This window comes from Chionomys nivalis, chromosome 25 (genome assembly GCF_950005125.1).
Source record: "Chionomys nivalis chromosome 25, mChiNiv1.1, whole genome shotgun sequence".
NCBI lineage: Eukaryota > Metazoa > Chordata > Mammalia > Rodentia > Cricetidae > Chionomys > Chionomys nivalis.
Window position 1 is genome coordinate 6279018 of NC_080110.1, and position 22713 is coordinate 6301730.

The 22713-nt window shown below is 40.7% G+C and overlaps 1 protein-coding gene across 3 annotated transcripts in view; it reads left to right on the forward strand.

The window, feature by feature from the left end:
- Anks1b (ankyrin repeat and sterile alpha motif domain containing 1B) overlaps window positions 1-22713 on the forward strand; it is an 866240-nt gene that overhangs the window by 423478 nt on the left and 420049 nt on the right. The window lies entirely within an intron of this gene.

Genomic DNA, 22713 nt, shown 5'->3' on the forward strand with positions numbered 1-22713 from the left:
CACTTTACTGGCTAATGTCTTTATTTAATCGGCTAGAATCCTCCGTGTGCTGGGGGAATTTAAAGTCACTGTTTCTCTCCTCTTCTTTTTCCCTTCCTATGAGTCTCCTGAGACGCATAGGTTAGCCCAGCTTATGACTCCCCAAAGCGCTTCCAGAACATGCTTCCTATTTCTTCCTGATACTGATTTTCAGTCCGGTCTTTGAGGTCACTGATTTTTCTCTCCTTTTGAACTCCTCTGTTAAATCTTTGAGAGAAGTGTGTTTTCTATTTCAAAGTTTCCTTTTGCATCCTCTTAATGTTTTATGTCTTTTACAATATTTCTATTTTGTTCATATTACTTTCTACACTTTTTTAGTTCTTTGATTTTTAATAAAATTGAAATATTTTCCTACTAGAACTATCCTCAAATTTTTTATAGGAACAGTTTCCAGTTTGTTTTTTCTTTAAATCAAACAGCTTCCTTCTGTTTCCTGTTTTGATTTTTTTTATGTATGGCTTGTGGTTTGTTTTTTGTTTTGTTTTGTTTTTTTTTTTTTTACCATTTTTCTTGTTGAAATCTAGATATTTGCATCCAATATTTGGAAACTATGTGCTAACATTTAACTCGGTGGGGGAGGTGCAACAGTGTGGTATAAATGTTGCAACAGTATTGACTGTTGCCTCTACCCTATGCTAGTCATCTGAGAGCAGAGCACAAATCGCTGATCTTTAGATAGAGTCCTCTATGCATGCACGTTGGATCTGTCAAGCCATGTGTAGCCACTCCGGGAACAAGTACACAGCTGCCTACCCTGTAGCTGACAATAGGCAATAAGCAATTGATACTGTGCTAAGAGTTCAAAATGATTGGGTATCAGCCAATTTGCTGTCCAAATGTCCCTCCAAAGGTTCAAGCCATCAAAACACTCCCGAGTTCCAAAACTAGTTATGGTAGACAGATTCGGCCAGTGAGATTGCATCCCAAGAGGGAAGATGCGCTTTTCAGATGTTTCTTATTCTACTGTCTTCCCAGGATTGTCTCTAGCTGGCTTCGTGCAATTTCTCAAGCACTAGGTATTCTGAAAATAGTGTCCTTCTCATAATCACCTGCCTGTTGTGCCCAACAAAGAAGTGACCAACCCCCCCCCCCAACTGGCTATGTAAAATTGGGCAGCAGCAATTTTACAACTGCTGCTGCAATTTTACAATTTGGCAACTGCAGTTGTTTGTCATTGAGTATGACCTGAATAGTGGCACTTTGGAGTCTACATAGCACAATTTGTTCCTCTCCAGCTCCATGCTGCCCTCGGTACATAAGATAGTCTGTTTAGTGGATGAAAGTGCTCACACCAGGGGCGTCTGGTTCTCAGTATCTACTCTTTATTCCAAGTTGAGTATTGATTCAGTGCCAGCCAACCACTTACCCTGACCCCTTCAGGGCATTCCCAGGTACGCAAGGATTGTTATTGATTCAACTTCCAAGAAAAAGACAAAAAACAGAATATGTAAGATCTGCAATTTCCCATGACACACACATTAACCTTCCACTACCATTCCTATACAAGTCTTTGATTTGTGAACTATAGATTATCGTGCAATCTCTAAAGAGACATAGCATTTCTTATCTATAAATTCACCTGTTATTTTCAGCATTACTTAAGCCTTACTTCATCCCAGTCTTGACTCATCTTTCTTCCCCATTCTGTTAGTAACCTATGTGGTTTCTGTAAGAACCGTTCCCAATAATAGCAACCTAAGAAAGAAAAGTTTATGTAGGCTTACAGTTGTCCCAGCAGTGAAGGGATAGAGACAAGAGCAAGGGGGAGGGGAGTGACCGCATCTCAACCATGGTCAGTAAGCAAAGAGCAGTGATGGCAGGCAGATGGCTTTCTCCTTTGCGGTCAGTCCATGGCTCCAGACAATGAAATGACACCACCTGTCTCTGGGTGGTCTCCCTACCTCCATTAGCACAATCTGGATCGCCTCCACAAGCATGCCTCAAGATTCATGTCCATGGTGGTTCTAAATCCCATCCAGTTAGCAATCAAGATTCACATCACACCCACCGACAATGCCTAGCATGGGGTGTTGCGAGGACCTCTTCGTTTGTCTCATTAACAAACTAGCGCCTGAATTTTCTACCATTGATTGAATTAAATGAAGGAATGCAATATACATCATACAAGGAAATATTGTGGGGAAGAGTTAACAATGAATGGCTCTCAATAGCTTAGTAAGTGTTGTAACTAAGTATTCATCCATGCCTTATGGCAGAAGCTGAGGCTATTAATTGAAAGATGCTTTGACCCTAGTGCTAGGAAAGTCCCACTTGGAAGATGTTCTGGCAATAAAGACTGTAAGGGAAGACTTGGGAAGAGGGAACTACTAGGAAAGATAATCCTAAGAGGGGCGGCTCCACTGGCGCAAAGAAATCCAATTAGGTCAGATCAAACAAAATTAAAATGCCATCATTTTATTAAATACAACGCCATCATGTGGCCGAGCACATGGCGGGGAGACAGGAAAGTGGGGAGCACATGGAAACCCGGAACCATGTGTTTCTCCTCTGGGATCCCACTTAAATACCCTGGGGGAGGGGTCAGGACCTGGCATGCTGGGATTTGGAGTCCAGACCAAAGCAACTCCCAGGCCAGGGGGCTGGGATGGATGCCAGGGGCTAGAGCTAAACTCCAAACTTAACAGAAGCAAAAAGAAGGTCTCCTGGGTGGGTAACCTGACCTGAACCATGTCATAAGGATGAGGGAAGCTGGTCAGGTGAGAGTAGGGTAAAACCACAAACCAGTGACACCCTAAGCCTAGGACGTAGCTGGACTACAGGAGAAGAACGTATGAATGAGGATAAGAGCTGCACATAGAGCCAGGGTGGTGGCGCACACCTTTAATCCCAGCACTCGGGAGGCAGAGGCAGGTGGATCTCTGTGAGTTCAAGGCTAGCCCAGTCTACAGAGCTAGTTCCAGGACAGGCTTTAAAGCTGCAAAAAGAAACCTGTCCCGAAAAACAGAGAGCTGCAGATGGTTTGAATTCACTAAGACAGGAAGCACAGAACAAAAAGTGGTAGCTACTATGCCAGGAAGGAAAGCTGGTTTGCATTGGAATTGAAACAGTGGTTCTGGGCTTTATCCACTAGAATAGTACAGTCCAGACTCACTTGAGGATACGTTCCTTGTTTTCTAAGGTCTCTAAGTGGATTTATAGGGTTGTTTTTTTAAAATCTTAAGTAATATCTCTGAAATCATGGGCTTAATGTGACATCTATTTGATGGTTTATAATAATGAACATTAAAATAAATAAAAGATAACTGTTAAATGGTCTTCTGTGAGCTACTAAAAGTGATAGCACTTGCTGCCCTGTGCTTTGGGGATATCTATTTAATCGTAGAGAAACAAACACTGAAGAGCTGAGAATAGTGATACAGTGTAAGTGAACTCCAATTATAGAGAACAGTGTGGCCCTGTAGAGAACAGGACCTGGAGGGAGGAAAGGCTGGACCAAGGAGACTAGTTAGAGAACTCTCATTGTGACCCATGCGAGGCAGGACGACACTTGCCACATTCCAGAGGCTAGCCTAGGGACCAGGTTCAGCCGATAATAATTACGATAGGATAAAATAATTGTCCTATAAAATCATTGACCTTAAAAAATGATATTATAGTGAGGGGAATGGTACAAAACAAGCAAAAAAAAGTTTGTAATCTTAAGTAAATAAAATAAGAAAATTAAAGGGTGGCAGAAAGAGGTGGGTGGTTATAACAGGGGCACAGCAGAGGTGGCAGAAAGAGGTGGGCGGCTATAACGGGGGCACAGCAGAGGGTCAGTAACAGTGATTTCTTGAATGAGGATTAGAATAAGCCTCTTGTCAGAAAAAGATACTGAGACTTCAGTAATGAATTGGAACCAGTTATGGATTGGAAAGAATGAGGCAGTGAGAGTTTATAGATATTTAAAAAATAAAACCTGGTGGTCTGTAATACTGACTGGGTAAAACAGAAGGAAGAACCTAGGACGGCCTAATGAAAAACCTACATTAGGACTTCAGATCCCATTGACCAGCATAACTGGGACCTCATTCAGCTTCCGTAATGCCTGGCCTCAATTTCATTCTGCTCTTCATTAATCAACCAGATATCTCTGGTGTTTGAATAGTATAGCTATTCCTTTTGGGAAAATGTACTGTTTATCCTTTTTTGATCCAATGCCAAAATCTGCATCTCCGTATTTTTCTCAAATGATACAATGGCCCTTTCACTTATCAAGTTATCAATGGCCTGCCATTGCCCATTTAAAATATGCTTTTAAAAAGCATGAAAAAAAAAAGCTTTGGAATTAGCGAATTTAAATGAAAACATGTGGGCAAAACTCTGCTGATTTCGTTCCAAATGAATTAATAAAAACCTTAAGGGTCTGCTTAATGCAGTTTTTTGCTAAATATATTCAATTTTATGTTGGAGTGACGGCTTCCTTTAGCAGTGTTGGAGATTGAGTACAGGAAGCATTCAATTATGAATGCCATAATTTGCTCAGCCAATGTTTCTATTTCATCCATACACCATAGATAATTCCCCCTAAATAAATGGAACCATGAAAATAATATTTAAAGCAGAAAAAAACAAAAGTGCCTTGGCTTGATAGAAACAAAACAGCTGAGGAGTGAAAACTAATTGCCTTGGTGGCAAGTAAGTATTCCTTAAACTCAAATGGGCGGATTATCATCCGTTCACTTGGGAGCGCTTCCTGGATAAGAATTAGAGGGTATGTTTTGATAAGTAACTTGGGGGTTTTGTTTCAAGTTTTAAAGTAACATTACAACTACTCATTTGTGTATTTTTTAACACTTTCCAGAAAGCCATTATATAACACAAGACAACCAGCGGCACTTGGCTTTATGTATAATGAATTAGTGAAAAGGATAAATTCCATTCTATCCCCTAAGCTGGGTTTTATTCCACAGACAGAGCTCATTGACTCAAGTGGATACCTTAATGGAAACGATATGAAAATGGAGACTATTTGGAGATTTCAGCCTTCTTGTCGTTATAGCAGTTTGCATTTAAAATGTTTTCTACTCCTTGAAACAATTGCAACATAAGATTGCAAAGTAAAAGTTTAATCTTTAAATTTAGAATAAAAAACAAGATTGTATTTTTATTGCATTTCTTGTTATATCATTACCAAAATATAGATTATCGTATGATTGGTATCTTGGTCTCTAACTCTTCAAGATTCCGAATCAGGCAGTGAGTACCCACTAGGCCCGGGAACTATAGGGGCAAATTCTATGTAATGAACACGACAGAAGAGGGCAAGGTGACATAGTCACAGCAACAAAAGCAATTTCTTTAAGTGTTGGTAGAGCTGAGAACATGTCTGGTTTGATTTTCAGTCCCCTAAGATTCATGCTTCCACTTATACAATAAAGCAGACAAGACCTGATCAGCGATAAGTAACTGCTCAACAACTCAGGGCTTCCTGACCCTCTCGTCAAAATGCGAAACACTTATCCCTGCTATTTCTTCCCTGCATTTCTGAAAGTGTAGAGATAGACCGAGCTGCATTTGATATGAGAAATACTGAGGCTGATCCTGTAAAGATTCAGCAATAACCTTAACGTATATATTTCTCTGTTCATTTTTGCAAGTAGCCAAATTTTTATCCCTAATTTGTTGAGAATTTCATATACATATATGTGTGTGTATATATATATATAAAATATATACATATATAATAACTGTGTCTCATTTAGAGCTCACGGTCACTTATTCTCTGCACTTTGACCTGTTGTGACTTTTGTCACTGATTGCTGCTCACTGCTTCTCTGACTAAGATTTAAATAGCCTGTGGGAGTGGTTGACCCTCTCTGGGGAGGGGTCACTGTTTGGCGGGCTTTCTCGGAGGTGGAGTCAGGACTGAGGCAACTTCCAGGGGAAGGGGCTTGAAATGGGGCTTTGCACCCAATATTCCAAAATGAATGTCAGGAGCTGGGATGTAGCCCCCAACCAAGCATTCCAAACTCTTTGGATAAAGGGGTGCCTGGGAGCTGAGGTGATGCGTCCAACCAAACAGGTGTTCTGTAACAATGTCACATGTTTTAATATCTTATGAAAGGAGCTAAAACAGTACCAAATTATCCTTAATTTATAAAAAAGAAAATAGGAAAACCTAAGAGAAGTACTCAATCGATCAACGAATGCACATTAGCACAAAGGCCAGTTGAGGAAGATTCAAAAGCAACCAGGCCTTCCCCAAACCTTTTGGCAGGCAGGGACTGTTGGTAGACAGACAGCATTGCCCATCAGCAGCACAGTGCCTAGCTGACTGCCTGACATCTGATATGCCGAAGACACTTAGCATGAGTGGAGATGGAAGTAGAGACTCACATGGTTCGGGGTATTCTATTCAAAATGAAAGCCAAAGATGAAAAGTTTGACAGATTAATGTGTTTGCCTCTGTGCTGACTTCTTGAAAATGGGCTCTGACTGGAGCAGCAGGCACAGGGCGTCCAAGGGTCTGCACCGGGTCCTCTGCAGATACGCTGTTGTTTTCAGTTTCATGTTTTTGTGGGGCTCCTGAGTGTATGAATGAGTGCATCTCTGTTTCTCGCGCATTCTCTTGGGCCCTTTTCCTTCTCTTCTTTTGCACTGTCCAGCCTTGATGTGATTGCTTCTGTTTTATCTTAAATTTTATTTTGTTTAAAAAATATGGACTCTGAGTTTTGTAGTAGTAGATAAAACCAATCAAACATTCCAGAGTGTAACAAATGGTGAGATACAAAGCACAATGCTCCTTACTTGGCCTGTACCATTTGATTATTCTCCAAACTTAGAAACGAACACACCTGTCCAGAAAGGGCATAGTCAAGACAGTTCCCGAGCTTTTACTGTAGGTCCATAGTTTGGAGGAGTTATTTAAGCTGTCTAGTTTTATTTAGCATCTGAAAAATAGAAGAATGTTATGAGACTTAAATAAGATAATGGACACAAGCATTTAATACATAATTTGTTCAGCATTTAATACAACATTTGTATATTTATTGAATATGAATATGAATTCAATAAATATAGCTAGCATTTCCTGTCTACTGGGAACATCACAAAGTGGATGTACTTCCTATTTCTCTTATAAAGACCATTAAACAATAGAAACTGTGGTCTTCTTGCCTTTAACATAGAGAGCTGACATCACAGGGATGTCAAATGCTACTGAATTTCTAATGAAATTAAAAATCTAAAGGAGCATTATAGAGTTCTAGGAAAAGTCAGGCATTAAGAGGGGCATAGAATTTCTTGGGAGAGCAGAAATTTGAATGCCCTGGTCAATTTCAGCTGCTTCTGAATTCCCTCACAAGTGACCAACAGCTATAAAATAAGGAAGACAAAGAAACTGTGTCAGCATAAAGAATTAATGATGGGTGCACCATTCAAAGGTTTCTGCAAGATAAAAGACAAAATGATGGGGATTGAAGGTCGGTAAGATATGAAAACAGCTGGGGGAGGTGGAACCTGGAGACCTGGAAGGCTGGGAAGTTAGAAACAACAGGGTGAGAGGTCGTGGATCCTACACAGCCCACTGGGAAGCATGCAGGCTGCCAGAGATCGGCAAGAGAGCAGCGGGTCACATGCTCACTCCCGGCTAACCCTTAAGGGAGGCATTGTCGCCGTCCACAGTCCATTCTTAATGAGGACAGCTGTGAGAAGTAAAGAAGGACACTGCCCCAGTTCTCTCCTGGCTGCTCCTTCAAGTGAAGGAAAGAAACAGGAGAACCCAGAGAGAACTCATATGGCCTTTCAGTCCTCTGCTGGCTCACCATAGTAAGCCAGCAAGTCTGGGCTGTCAGCACGCATCAGAATCGTGTAGGGAAATCTGTGCAAACATAGACTGTCAGGCACACTTTCACAGATGCTAGAGCAGGACCCAAGAATGCTCATTTGTGTGAGTACCCAGGAGATGCTAATGCCGATGAGCTAGGGAGCACCCTGTGAGAGAATTACTCTAGACTATATGTATACTACATGGTAAGCAATGCTGCGTGCAACTGTGTGGAATAGGATTTAAATTAATAAGATGAAATTATTTATACAATATCGATTATATTTTAAATGTGCACAATTGAAATTGTCTCTGGGTACCAGTTTAGACAGCACAGGTACAGAATGTCTCTTCATTCCAGAAAATCCTATTGCGGGAGGTGTGTTTGTACTTCCATGTCTAGATGGCCCAAGAATTGCATGCATGGCAGAGCATTGGAAGTTTGCCCGAGATTTGATTCTTCTCCTCTCCTTCCTTGTGCATCCTGAAGATGAGATAGGCACCGCCTCAGCGTCTGACAGAATCCTTATCAATGCCCAGAGTAGACAAGCTAAGACCTCTGTCTACACGTGTGGACAAACAGGAAAGGGCCTGGTTTTCGTGGCATTTCATCTGTATTTTAATAAATAAAGCTTGCCTGGAGACCAGAGAGTAAAACAGCCCCACTGGTCAGCCTTACAGACCAAGCAGTGGTAACAAACACCTTTAATCCCAATAGCCACACTCGTTGCCACATGCCTTTAAATCCCAGCCCTAGAGATGATCATATAACGGGAGGAGGCAGCTCTTAGACACAGTCTAATCCTGAGGTTCCTGGAGGCAGGATCGCCGTTTCAGACTGAGGTGGAGGTAAGAAACAGTGACTGGCTGCTTTGCTTTTCTGACCTTCAGGTTGAACCCCAGTATCTGTCTCTGGGTTTTTATTAATTGTACTTCACCTGGTGCTTTAAGTGATACATCACAAAAAGAAAGTGTGTTCTGAGGAACAAAAACACTACTATTCTATCAAATAAATTCACTCTTAACAAAAACGAGTTTCCAACATATGCACGTCAAATGGACCTCGACAGTCTTCAGAGGACTTGGACCATTTAAATTAGAATAAGCAGTTGTGAAGAGTTAAAATATAGGATAATAAAGGATTCATACATTTGAACAACATTCATATCAAATTCAAAAGTACAGCAGAGGCAGAAAAAAATACGTTGCATTTTCAGAAACCCAAACTTGTGAAGTAGAGACAACTCAAAACATTCCTTCAGTAGACAAGAGGGGCAGATAGGAGAAGATAGAAAGTTTCAGATGAGAGGATAAACACAGAGGAATATACATGTGCTCAGAAAGCCTGGAATTGGTGTTTCAGAAGGAAGACCCCCAACAACAGAGAATAAACAAAGGAGAAACTAAAACCCTTTTTTCCATTATGATTTTAAAAAACATCTTGAATAATAAATCACAGGCTTACTGACTATAGGCAAAACTTTAGACAAGAATAAGCTTTTCCTAGGAAATTTAAATCTTTGTAATTTCAAGGATAAGAAAAAATATCCTCCAACTGAGAGGGAGAACAAGGAAAGAGAAATCTTGATTGGAGGAGCCATCATGGAGCTAGGGAGAGACCTGGCACTAGGGAAATCCCAGGAATCCACAAGGACGACCCCAGCTAAGACTCTAAGCAATAGAGGAGAGGGTGCCCGAACTGGCCTTGCCCTGTGATCAGATTGATGACTACCTTGTCATCATAGAACCTTCATCTAACAACTGATAGAAACAGATGCAGAGATTCACAGCAAAGCACTGGGCTGAGCTTCCAGAGTCCAGTCAAAGAGAGGGAAAAGCAGTACTATGAAAAAAGGGATCAAGACCTTGATGGGGTGCAGACATGGATGGGGAGTCTGGGAATGGAAACAGCGAGTATGCTTTTTTTCTTATTTTAGGAATGCAAAAGATATAGCAGACAGGAGCGTCATTCAGATCCTGCCCGCCATTTATTGCCCTGTAACCTGTAATTAAATTCCTCATTGGTAAAGTGGGAATACCATGGGCTCCCCAAATTTGTATAGGAAAGAAATCAGATGGTGTACATAAGAGTACTTCCAGTCACTCAATAAACATTAGCTATTAACTTTAAAGGTAAAGAGTCCATGATACTCTTGGAAATAGAGAAATAGGCTTGAAGATGATTAAATGAACACACAAACATACTCTCTAAATTGTTTTAAGAAGCCACAAGTACTCCACAAATTATATGACTGTTTCTAGAATTGACACTAGAAAGCCATCAAAATAAACATGTTTGCATTTTAAGTGATTTTTAAAGTTTGTGTAAAAAACTACAAAAGGGGCCGCCAGCAAGACAATGTAGTGATATTTCATGTGTATTTTAATAAATAAAGCTTGCCTGAAGAGCAGAGAGTAAAACAGCCCCACTGGTCAGCCTTACAGACCAGGCAGTGGTGACACAGACCTTTAATCCCAGTAGCCACACTAGTTGACATAGGAATCGTACAGTGCATGCCTTTAATCCCAGTGGTGCACACCTTCAATCCCAGCCCTAGAGAGGAATATAAAATGGGAGGAAACAGCTCTCAGACACAGTCTCATTCTGAGATTCCTGGAGGCAAGATCGCCATTTTTGAACTGAGGTTGAGGCAAGAGTCAGTGGCTGGCTGCTTTGCTTTTTTGATCTTTAGGTTGAACCCCAATATCTGTCGCTGAACTTTTATTAATCATGCATCAGATGTCCAAAGGGGAAGGTGCTTGATGCCTGTCTTGGAAGCCTTCATTTTAACCCCAGAACCCATGTGAAGGTGGAAAGAGAGAACTCCAGAAAGTCTGATCTTGATACTTATACTATTGCATGCATACCCCAACTCATACATAATAATGATGATGATGTTGATAATAATAATAATAATATTTAGAGTGGTCCCAGTTTAATTGAAATTGCATGTGTACAGAAAACAAAATAGGAAAAAAAGCATATGAATGTGTTATTAGTTATAATTATTGCTAGTTGTTCGAATTGTGTAAACCAGTTTTTCCTTTTCTCTGTTTTTACTAAAAATGGTAATGGAGAATGGTCATATGTGATGCCAGCTCTGTGGTCACACTGCTGGGAGTCACAAGCATAAGTTTCTGGCACTGCTGTTTGCTTTTCCTTGCTCTCCTCTAGCCTTATCACTCTTGTTATTCCTCCAGTGCATTAGGCATTCAAACCCTCGTACCTTTGGTTGCCTTTACTTGGGAATGTCTAGTCCCTGGAAGCCACATGACAGAATCCCACATCTTCACAACTAGTGAACTTCATTCTAGTGAGGTATCATTTAATGATTCTCTAGAAGCAGACTTCGTGGATTCCCTACTTCATATGGCAAAACTCTTACCTTCTATCTGCTTTAACGAGCTTGTGTGGTGTGGGGTCTGTGACAAGACATAAGAGTAGAAGCTGGGACACCAATGAAGGTTTCTGAAGCCATCCAGTGGAAAAGTCATGTGTGAGAATTCAGTAGATCATAAGTCTATTTCAGATGCAAAACCACCGCGGCCCACGACAAGCTTGGTTATGGGCTGAGATGATTGGGAGCCTGGAGGTAGAAATCCAGCTAATGGGAAATTCAGCTGTTGTCATTAATTGGGTGATTGATAAGCCCAAGACTGCAAGTGACTAGCAGAGGAATCCACAGAGGACAAAACAGTCTTAGTATGCCAAGCCTAAGGCATCTTCCATACAGACATTTGGAGAGAAGAGGAATAATAAGGAAAACGACAGGTAAACAAATAGCCCATGATGGGGTGTCAGGAAACTGGAAGGACGTGACTGTTTGGGGCTTAACGGAACCGACTCATCCCAGGGTGATGGGCTGTATTAGATGTGCAGCTGGCGGGTTGAGTAGAAGGAAGACCTAGAATGTCCATTTCAGCAGTGTGGGCATTCTGCCAGTCCCAGGAGGGATGTGTCACTGGTGGGGGTGGCATGGATCAAAAGACTGTCTGGAAAGTTGGAGAGAAATCAGAATTAGCGGCTGGTAGAGCTGGAACGTTGATTTCCATATTTCCTTGCTTTAAGTTAATATTTCCTCTTCTGTATTAAAGCGGTGGAAATTGCCATTTGATTGCTTTTCATTTTTCCCTCATCTATGGAAGATTACATGATACCCCCAACCCGAAAATTGCTACACAGTATTTTGCTAAATGAGTATCCCATTTACTAGCATCTTGGAGAAAGCAAAGCTCTAAAAACCCATCATGAAAAACCTAAGCAAACCCATACATTCTGCATTTTTTTTTCTTACCCTGGCTGCTATTTTTGTGATGTCTTCTTTAATTGGATGAGGGGCATGTGAAAGATAGCCATAAAGAAATTGATTTTTTTTCTAAGCCATCTTACATAGATTTAAAGCATATCTAGTTCTCCCCGGATCAAATGGAAACATTAGCAGAGTTAAGTATCATTCATTGTTGCCATGACTACAGGGCCAAACCCTTATAGAAGACTTTATTTTACATTCAGTTTTCTTACCATAGCAACAGCGATGTTGATTTAAAATGGAACTTGCTGTATGGAATGTATCTTTCACAGTTCTGTATATTTTCTGGGCTGTGCCTTGTCACTAGGATCAGCCTTTAGATGACTCTTGTGCTCCTTCGAGATGAGACATCTCTCGGGATGTGTGTGAGAAAATCTAGGCTGCTCGTTGCTTACAGGAATAGCAAGCTCACAGGACACATTTGCATGTTTTACATTCCCAGAGCTTCAGCTGAGGATATTTAAGTGACTTGCGTTCAAATCCAAGGTCTGTCCTTTGAAACCTGAAGTAGAATGAGTATTCATTTCAGGGCCATGAGAAACAGTTTCCATCCTTTGATGTTACACAAGTACTTTCTTTTTATTTAAAGATAATACTTTGTTTCATTTCTCCAAATTAGCTCTCCTCTCTCTCCCTCTCCTTCCCTCCTTTCTTCTCTCTCTCTCTCTCTCTCTCTTTCTCCTCCCTCTCTTCCCCCTCCCTCTCTCCCCCCTTTTGCCTTCATAACCAGTTGGTATAGGATAAAAATAGAAAGATTTTAAAATAAGTTAAACCAAAGAGCCAACACTTTTGAAAACAACAGGCTTGAATTAAAGGGCTCCTTCCTCCCTCCTCTCAATGCAATGTCTTCTCTCTGGGAAGATGCATGGTTGGGGTGAGTGCAGCCCTACAAAGGAATACATTCTGGTGAGGGAAGAACAGAATCTCTTGGTTCCAAATGCTTGCCACTGTAGGCCACTTACCCATCTGGCTCTCTCTAGCTGTGGGAAACCCTCCTCACACAGAACATCCTTTGAAACGTCTAACTCCCCAGGGGGAACAGACATAGATGAGAAACTGCCCCTATGAGCTTGGCTTCTACAGGATGAACAAAGAGGTTAGTGGTTGAGGGTACCAGAGGAAAGGCGCGTGGGAAGAGCGAGAGCAGTCAGCTTCCTCTGCTGCAACAGGAGCTTCTTTCAATGCACAACGCATGCCAAGATAGATTAGGCACTGTACCAAGAAGATACAATAATTTAGTAATACTGTCTGCCCAGGCAGCTGAGTGGCTGGAAATGAAGGAGCTTTGGGATTTGCTATAAACGGTGGGGAAATTGGCTGATAGCCTCTCTCCTATATCGAGCAAAGGGAGCAAGAGAAAAGATTATAAATGTTTGAAATCAGAGCCAAACCGCATGGTCTATTCTAGTCCAGGAGGTGCCAGGAATCCAGCATCCTCCAGCTCCTGCATTAAACGCTGATTTTGGCAGAGCATAGGGCTGATAGACCAAGAAACAATAGAGCTTGCCTGTGTTTGCTTTCAGAAAAGCAGCTATTGATCTTAAACTGTTTGCAGAGGAGAATGTTATCACCACCTTACCTGATGCCGTCAGTACGTTCTGCTACCTACTCTCTCTTTGGGCTGATTATACAGTCAGAATAAATATCCAGAGGTTGTTGCTGATAATTGGGAGGGGCTCATGGGATAGTTTTCAAAGTCCAATGATATTCAGATAGAAGCTCTGTACATGGCGTACGATGCTGACACCATAGAAGTTCTGGGCAAGCCGCAGACACAAAGCCTCAAAAATGTACTGGGGCATCAGACTTGTATCCCGTGGTAGGTCCTCTGTTGACTAGCTATGTGACTCCTTGTCAGTACCCACGTCATATTGCCTACTTCAGAAGCTTAGGTGAGGATTAAATGAGATAGGATCACCTTGAATGTAAAAGGCACGTGGTAAATGTTACACCTTTGTCTATGCCTGTGGAATCTTAGCCTTTGTAATCATTGAAACAAATCCGTTAGCAAGTAACTGGAGTTTATTTATTAAATATTGTCACATACTTTTGGAATTTTAGCTCAGTTTTTTACCTCGAGTAACAAAGGGAATATAAATCCTGAATAATTACCTCAACGGCTCATTGAGTGCCCGTCTGTCCTGAGATGCAAGGCAGTTGGAAAGGTATTCTTAATAGTTGGGTAAAATTCAGCATGCTAGTCAGAACACGTGAGCTCTGTGAATAGGGGAGAAGAAGGATAAGCTCCAGTTGGGTTCATACAAGTTCACATGAGAACTGAAAACCACGGGTAACACTTCCTAATTTATGATAACACCCAATATCCCTTAGGAACTTGATGGGAGATGAGGATCGGGTGTGTTATAATGATTTAGATCCTAACCTTCTTCAATCGAAACAAGTTCATCCAAGATTTATATTAAAAAGTATTAAAATGGTCAGTTTGCATGATAATCTTTTAAACTGAATATCATACGATAGTTAGAACTCTTTAAAAATTACCAAAGCTCCTCAAATTTATTCTTTGATTTTCATAAAACTATATTTGGGGAGAATCATATTTTAAAAGCATTGACTTGATTCACATCTGTAGCTGAAGTTAAGCTCTCCCTTTATCTGTTTACTCAGATCATTTAGTAATGTAAATTGCTTCATTTATTACAAAGTACAAATTTGCATGACAAGTCAATTTATTAATAAACCTACATTTTAGTAGAGTACAAGTCATTCAGAGTTATAAGAAAAACTTGTGAGTTCCACTGAAAATGCTTTTGAATGAAATTTTTATGAATATTCACTCTATAATGCACATATTTTATTTCAAAGTTTTAGATTAGTCTAGGTACTCAGAGAGTGTTCCACAACACACACAGAAAACACAGTCTGCTCCGGACACTAGGGCATTGCTTGCTCTCCGTTTGGGGTTATTATGAAATTATATGAGGTTTGAATCACTGGGAAAACATGAAAACTCTAAGCATGTATGCATTTAAAATTATATGACTATACGGTATACTCATATAATATCCATATATTTATACATATTTAGTAGAACTATCAGAAAAACATCCTAAGTGTCCTAAAAGTAGGAGATTTCAACATCCTGTAGTCAAGCAAAGATTTGAACAGGTCAGTCAATAAACTGAACCTGATAAAATGCATATGGCTTTGCATCTGCCATCTGAGAGCATATGAAATGGTTTTGTTGCCTGAGACAGTCTTATACAACCGAGGATGACCTCACACTTGCTTTGTAGCTAAGGATGAACCTGAACTCCTGATAGTCTTGCCTCCAACTGCTGGAATTACAGGCATGATCCACCTCACTTGGCCTGGGGATGAAACTTTTATCTCATGAAACATGAAACCATAGATATTGATTTTGTCTGTGTTATAAGCCCAGGGATAGCCCCACCCACAATGGGCTAGGCCATCCTCTGTGAATTACTAATTAAGAAAATACCTTATGGACAGATCTTATGGAGTCATTTTCTCAATTGAGGTTCCCTGCTTTCAAATGACTCTGGCTTATGTCAAGTTGACATAAAACTAGCCAGGACAACCACCTCTATAATCCCAGCAGTAGGGTGATGGAGGCAGGAATATCCAAAGCTGAAGGCAGTCTTCAGTTAGGTACAAAAGGAGTTCAAGCCTAGGGTACCTGAGACCTTTTCTCCAAGAAGCAAAGTTCAAATAAAAGGTATGACTAGGCCGTGTGAGGAATGAGAAGGGAATGTAACCACATATTATTAGAAAAGGATTCACAAGGCAAGGAAAGAAATGAGCAAGTTTATACCAGTGAATTCAATGCCGAAGTCAACCATCAAATTCTAAGTAGTGATAGCAAAGGCATCAAAACGTATACAAACGTCCAGTAGACCAACAGTAAATGCGAATGGATGACTTAAACTCTCCCCACAAAAAGACGGAAGTCTAGATGATTTTAAAGGTAAAGTAAAAGAAGAGAAATGATTGAGCTTTGAGAGACTCTACAGAGAACTGGAGAGTTTCCACACCTGAACTGTGAGGCTATCATTGTGGCAAACCTGAAGGTGGTGTAGCAAAGGTGACAGAAAAGGCCTATTTTATCATAAACGTGGATTCAGAAATAGCAGAGAACCTGTTAACCAAGTGTGGAAGAATACCAAGAAAGCCACCGTCTGCACACTGAATTGTTGCCATCGGTGTCCTATGTGTGTTGTGTTTTAGCGTTTCAAAAAATGTGTAAGCTACATTCACTAACAACTTAAAGGATAAAACTTACATAATCAGTAAGTATGGACATTCGATATAAACTTACCGTCTAACCAAAACCAGAGTTTGTAGCAGCCTTGAAAGAACAACCTTAAACATCCAAATATTTGACTTAAGCGATACCCATCAAAACCTAGAACAAACGATATTTTAAAATTTAAAAAAAAAAAATCTAGAACCGTTCTGGAGTTTAGATAGGATGTCTCTTCCAGTTCTTCACTCTGTCCTTCCCACAGTACACGGCAGTACATCGATGGGATGACAGGGACATCCCCACTCTGTGTTCTGTTTAATCATGTGACTTCACTTAAGTAGGAATGACTGTGCCCGTCCCTATGGCTGTGATGTCAAGATACATGCATGGCATAGTGGTGTTCTGGGAAGGCAGGTCGTGCAGCTTCTGAACAACTGTATGTGCTCATGAGAGAGAGAAAGTTTAAAGGCGGCATGTTTTTAAATTACTTTTATTCGTGTGAGTGTGGGGTGGTAGGTAGGTGTGGACAGCCTGCAGGAGTAAAAGTCAATTTTCTCTTTCTGCTATGTGGGTTCAAGGAACAGAGCTCTTGTCAGTAGGCTCAGCAGCAAGTGCCTTTACCCACTGAGCCATCTTGTAGGCCCCTAAAATGGTTTTGATTCATGGAAACAATCTGAAAAACTTGACATATCCCTGGTCTTCACTTTTGGAACTTCAGAGAACTTTTCCTATAGCCAAGTGCATTCATTTTTGGTTTTGTTTTGTTTAATGAGACACCAAGTACATTCTTAAGCACAGCAGCAACAAATCAGGAAATTGGCATTAATCTGTTGCTGTTGTTAGTCCCACGGACCCCACTCAAGTGTTGCTAGCATCCCCAGTAATACCGGCCTTGTGATGAAAGACCAAATGGGGTCAAATGTTGTGTTAGACTGTAATGCATTTTTCGTTTCCTTTAATTGGAAACTGTTCTCTCGTTCCTTGAGTTTTGTGTTGTGCACACCTTTAAAGGTTACAGGTAGATGACGTTGTAGAATGACCTAAAAACAGGGCTTATCTGATACCTCTGGTTGACTAGACAGGTTATTCATCTTTTGTCAGGAAACTATAGAAATGATTCTGCATTTCATGTATTGTGCCCTAGCTGATGAGAATGTAGTTTTGCTCCATTCTATTATTGATGATAACAACGTTGATTATTTGATTAAAGTGGTACCACCTCCTAGATTTCCCATCATCAAATTACTCTTTCTCTTCACACCAAGGACATATTTATTCTACAAGGAGGCAGTTTGAAATTTTTCCCCATTCCTATGCAAACTTTCAAAAATGTATATGTTTTCATGATCTTGTGTTTTTTTTTCCATTGTATTAAATGGGCTGCAATCCATTACTGTGATTATTTAATGGTTTCCTCAAATTATCTTCAATTTAACCAGTGGGAAGCCATTCAGGTGGAGTGTTCACACCCTGTTAGCGTGCGTCATTGTTGTCTGTCCAGCTCCTTCCTTGGTAGCACAGGACATGCCGGACTCACCTTTCAGTTTGTCTTTGCAACTGATCCCTGTACTAAGAGAAAATATGATAGAAATCCAAATCTGGCCTTTACTTATTGCCATATCCATTTCTCAGGTCCTCCCAACGGATGCGGTTAGGTAATCTAAACAATATACAAATGCATGTTGACATCTGTCTGCCTGTCTTTCTCTGTATCTTGAAAACAGGGCTTTTCTCATTCCGGTACATCACACTTCTGGACTATTCTCCGTATTTGGAAATCCCCCTTGAATAAAGAGAAGTCTGACTTCTGTTGTGCTTGCTACAGTTATTTACTTGCTCGGTGATTTTGAAACTAAGCAGTCTTCCGTTCCACTACCATCACCCAAATTCCAAAGGTTCAATTCTTCCTCAGTGATCTCTGTGTCTGCACAGCGTTAGCTCCTCAGAAAGACAGTCCCTTTTCACCTTCTAATGTACCTCTTTATTCTTTGAGGTTTTTTCTGTTGTTTTTTGTTCGTTTGTTTTGTTTTTTTGTTTTGCTTTGTTTTGTTCTTTTGAGACAAAACAAACCAGAGTTTCTCTATAGCTTTGGAGCCTGTCCTGGAACTAGATCTTGTAGACCTAGCTGGCCTTGAATGCACAGAGATCCACCTGCCTCTGCCTCCCCGGTGCTGGGATTAAAGGCGTGCGCCACCACCTGGTTAAACATACCTCTTTATACTTATCTCATTACCTTGTTATTTTAGCCCCATAACTTCATCCGAAACAAGACTGTTTCTTGTTTGCCTATAGCTATGCCTTTTTCTGAAATGTAATAGCCGGGAGAAGTGATTTTGCCTTGGGCCCTACAGAAATTGTGCCACCAAACACACTGAAAGTGTTCCGTATGTATTTGTGAAATCAATCAATCATTCATACGAATACCAATATTAGCACTAAAGTCTCTAAAATTAGATTATTTTTCTGAAGGGAAATGAAGTAACCTCATAGACAGAAGTTTTCTCTATAATAATAGCCACTTTTTTCCATAATTGGTTTTTATCCTAACATGAAATTTTTAATTTACTGTTATTCAGATATCTATGTAAGTGGTAAAAATCAGGAACAAAGGTGGAAAGGGGATTGTTCTGCTTACCACTAGACAGACTTTGACTTTTCTTTGAAGTGCTAATGACTATCAGATTGGAATTCACACATATTTACTTCCGTACCTTGGCATGAGAAGCCTACTTTCTCAAAAGAGAAGTATGAAATCAAATAAGACAAGTTATGAAAGTAGTTTGATCTCTGTGCTTTGCCTAAGTTTCATCTAAAGAGCATGGAGACCATGGAAGAGAGGGTTGAAGGAGAGGGGAGAGGAAGTGAGGGGAGCAGAGAAACATGTATAGCTCAATAAAATCAATAAAAAAAATTGTGTTTTTGCATACAAAAAAAGAAATAGTAACAGAATGCAAAAGTCTCTAAAGTGTGCTTATAAAGGCATTTAAATAAAAATAAAGTAAATAAATCTTACATAGTATCCGTGTCAAAACAAATCTTAATTTGATGTACAAAGCCACTGATTAATATTGCTTAGTAATATTCTTTATAAATCATGGGACCCCCTGGATTAAAATGTGTTTATTGTAATAATAGACACATGCTATTCTCTTGTTATATGCAACTGAAATTGTCTGTTTCTCGCTGAGATCTGAATACTTGTATCCTCCTAAATACCTGTCGATACCCTCACCCCCAAGGTGGGAGATAATAGGAGGTAGGGGACTTGGGAGTCTGATGAGTCATGAGATCCACATCCTTAAGAGTGGGATTAGTGTCCCATAAAAGGCTCCCATCAGCCCCCTTATGCCTCATATAAGGTAAGGACACAGACGATGTAACTTATAAGTTACAGTTAGATGATATCGTCTGTGAGGTAGAAAGTGGGGGACTCTCATCAGACAGCCTTCTGGTGTCTTCGTTTGCCTTGTCAGCCTCTAGAACTGTAATGAACACTCTTTGTCACTTGTAGGCTGTTCTGTTCATAGGGTTTTGTTAGAGCAGCCCAATGGACTAAGATCTGTAACTTCGCTCAGTGGTCCCAACCCTTTTAGGTGTGATCATGATGTCCCGGATATGGAAATGGAAACACTGCAGGACTTTTTTAAAGAATGTATTGATTTTTGAAAAGTTGGCATTTCGTGTGAGTGTATGACAACATACCAAGCCACCTCAAATTCGGTGGCTTGAAATAATAGGCATCGTTTAGCTCATGAATCCTGGTGTTTTCTTCCACCTTGGGCCACCTCAGCTCATCCTGGAGGCACTCACTGTTACTACATGATCGCTTGCCATACAGGTCTGAGGTTGCCCTAGTTACCCAGGGTCAGACACCAGACAACTGGAGACCACCCTTCTGCTCTGCTGAACTGATCCCAGCTAGCCAGTCTCAACCTACTTTTCTTGGCTTTGCTTGTTTCTTTCCATAGAAGCCAGGAAAAGGCACTTGCTCACAACCTCCCTGTTCCCTCTGCCATCTGTCTGGCCTCATGTACCTTCCTGAGGCCCCATAAAGTGAGATGCCCTGTAAGAGGAGGCTGCTTGTTTGTCCTGGTTGCCCGGCTAGCTTCGCTCCGAAAATGTCCCTCTTCTTAGATTTTTAGTAATGGTCTATTTTTTTCAATGAAAATCGTTTCCTGTATTGACTCCAGCATTCCTTAGAGGGAAAAAACAAAACAAAACCACTACATTTTGAAACAACTGTATGTGTCCTTCATCCTCTCGCAATTCAACCCGACTTACATGTTGGCAAGATTCCAAGAGCAGCTAGTTAAATGCAGAAGCCCTTTTAGACTGTCCACATCCCACAATGTGTTTGCTGTTCTATTATTGGCTAATGCAAGGCCCTTGGCCCCAGGGGCAGTCTGTGTCCTGGACTGTGAGCAGGGGAAAGGGGTAGCTATAGGGAGGGGTGTGGCATAGGGAGGGGTGTGGCTATAGCCAGGGATGGATAAATTCCCATCAGTCATTTTAGGTTTCAAATAAGTTTCTCCTTTTCTTTGATTTGAGTAACCTTTAAAATTTGACCCCTGAGACAAGTAAGAACTATTCCCCTACTCTGGGCAAATGTGTTCTCAGCTTCGTGAGCTAAGGACTGTTATTCACAGGCTAAACCTACAAGCTGAGAACCAAATTCCCTTTCATTTAAGGAAGTGTCTGCTTGTGACTGGAGAGATTGGTCCATACGAATCACTCGAGAATATAATTATAGTCATTTTAGTCAAAACACAGAGGTGACGGTAACCTTAAACCGCCACTCACGAAATCCTTTAAACTTTAAATATAGTGTCCCTAAAATTCTCATTATTCTGGATAACTAACATGGTCAGAAACCCTTTTGACTAAGACTTGTAGACCTTTTTCTGATAATAGGCCTTTCGACACTCTTCAATTTTCCTTCCAAAATAAACCACTTTAGCCTTTATAGTGACATTCGAAATGTAATTTTAAACTTCCTCCGTCCAGAGTTCTTCCTTTTTACCATTCCCCGCCATTACTGTCATTTTTGAGCAGCCTGCTCGTGTAGGGAAGTGCAGCGGAGACTCGAAGTCACCCAGGAAAAACGAAGAGCAGATAAATAGGAAGAAGTTTCCAGGTCTTATCTCCTCCTAGTATTAGCCTGTCTCTGAGAAAAGCACACACAGCCAACAAGACACTTCTGCTCTCCCTACTGTTCTTTTCCATTCCAAAACTAGTCATGAAGAAGAAAACCATTGGCCCTCTCCTTTAGGAGCCCCCTTGATTATTTTCTTAGTAAGCCAACGCTAAATTATTCTTTTGTCTCAGTGATAATGTGTATTCTAGCCAGCCGATGCTGGAGTCCCTACTAAGCACAGAAACTTCAACAAGCTAAGCTGTATGTTTGCTTTGACTTCTTAACAAGTATATCAATAAACACTAGTCTTTAAGAATTCCTGGTTGCCTTGTCCCAGCTGTGACCTCTGCCCCAAGAATGATCTGTTACAAGACAAATGGGAAATGTAGTTGACATAGGTCAGGATAACCATTTGCGAAGGGATGAAGGTTTTATGCTACAACCAGTATGGCTGTCACATAGAAGTAGACGGATAAAGATTGCTTCTTGTTTGGATAGCTGAATCTCAATTCCTGGTGCTTTTCTTTCTTCTATTCTGGGGTGCGGTGGGATAGGTCTGGATAGGAAAATATGGTCTCCTCAGGAAAACTTTAACATGAACCAATATGAGGGTTTGGATATATGCAGAGCCAAGAAGAAACAGTCTTTTACCAGCTGCGGGGGAGAGAGAAACCTGGAGGCCAAGGGCCTATGCGCAGTACCAAGGAGAGATCTGTGTGTCCCAACTCTTGAACAAATGTCAGCTGAGATTCACTGTGATTTCCAGTGTTTCAAAAGTAGGAAAATTTGTTACTTTGTCCATAGATGTTTTTACCAGAAAGATCATGTTTATTGTTACTAACTAAATCACAAGGTTGCCATGAGGGTCAAATGAGAGAAGGGGAAAGTACTGTCTATTCTTGGCCTAGAAGTTACCTGTTCTCATTCAGTGTCACTTGCTAATTCATAAGCTCTTTGGGAATTGAGTTTTGTAATAATAATTAACTTTTTCAAAGTGTGGCTCAGCCAATCAGTTTATCGATCAGTGTATTGTCAGTATGCCCCTCCTTGGCTGTTTCTGACCTCACAAGACTAGGCTCTCGCCTATCACATAGCCTCAATCTTGGCAAATATTTACTGATCTCTATGAATTAATATTATCTCTGTAAAACAAGGTAAACTGTCTTCCTTTGCTAAGTCCTGTGGACAAGTTTTTCCTCAGTATCACTTTATCAGACAAATCAAGTCGTAAAAA